A 1,284-nucleotide genomic window follows, 5' to 3' on the forward strand; every position below is an offset into this window, starting at 1 on the left:
GTTTGAAATGAAATGCATTCATATAAACTGTTTCATAGCTCTGATGTGACCTATACATCATCCTACCTATAGATCCCAAGAGATGAAACTCATCATGTGACATGCCACGGGAGGTGTCTTCCTGTCACTGTAACAGGTGTCAGCATGCCCAGACATGAAAATGTTAGTCACAAAGGAGGTTTTGATGAGCCATTAAGAGACTTGCTACTGTCTTTTCTGATGGTGTGAATTATGTGGTGGTATAAATTCACAATACCCATTTCACTTACACAAGTTATCCAAGTTCTTTTAACTTTGACATTAAACTTAAGGATGGTAAAAAGGTGAACAACATGTCCGTGTTATGATTACTCAATGCAAAGTGAGATATATGGTCCTGCATGTGCTTTTTGGGGTTTGCATTTATTATATACTAAGCTGAACTTGTTCGTATCTGAACATGTTGTGATGCCTTGTTGGATCAGGAATGATGGGGTTCAGTCCAGGCTATAGGAGATCTGATGTTATTTTGGGAAACAAACAAGGGTGAACTTTACACCCCCAGAATCATGTGGCTGGCCCAGATTGCAGATTTGTTGGTTCATGATGTAAATTGAAACATTTCACAGAGTGAACCTGAGGGAATGATGAAATCGGCGTAAGAGCAACAGCAACAGATGTGTTAGTGAGCATGTGTGCGTGTCCGCTGACATGAACACAAAATGAAAACACTTCTAGACAGTTCCATCTACAGTACATCATTACATGAACTTGTCATTACATGTACTTGTTTTGCTCTTCTTCACATACAAATGTTGAGCTTTTCTTAACTTTAAATCATAAAATGGAAATATTATTGTCATCTAGCCGTCTACATGTCTAGGAAATCCCCTCATAGCACTTGCCCCTGAGTTAAGAGCCAAACAAACAGTGAGCATGGCTTGGGAAAAGATATTTTAGGAGAGGAACAAATGTCACGTTGTTGAATGTATTTGCCTCGGAACTGAAGCAAATGCCTTCCTGATGTGTAGTTAAAGCTAATGAAATGGGTCTCAAGTCACAATGTTACTAAAACATTTCAAACATCTCTTTTAAAAAAAAGTTTATACTACAGTAACATCGTTTATACTGGATATCTGCCTAAATGTTGTGCTTGTTGATGTTTCCTAATTCTAGTGTGGAGATCAGATTAAACCAAGACTCTATACCACTGTTCCTCCTTTTGAATAAAATTATAAATTAATTGGTATGTTGATATGTAAAAATAAATGTAAACTACATGTTTGTGTGTGTGTGCATGCATGT

This window comes from Sinocyclocheilus grahami, unplaced genomic scaffold (assembly GCF_001515645.1).
Source record: "Sinocyclocheilus grahami isolate Dianchi unplaced genomic scaffold, SAMN03320097.WGS_v1.1 scaffold175.1, whole genome shotgun sequence".
Classification (NCBI taxonomy): domain Eukaryota; kingdom Metazoa; phylum Chordata; class Actinopteri; order Cypriniformes; family Cyprinidae; genus Sinocyclocheilus; species Sinocyclocheilus grahami.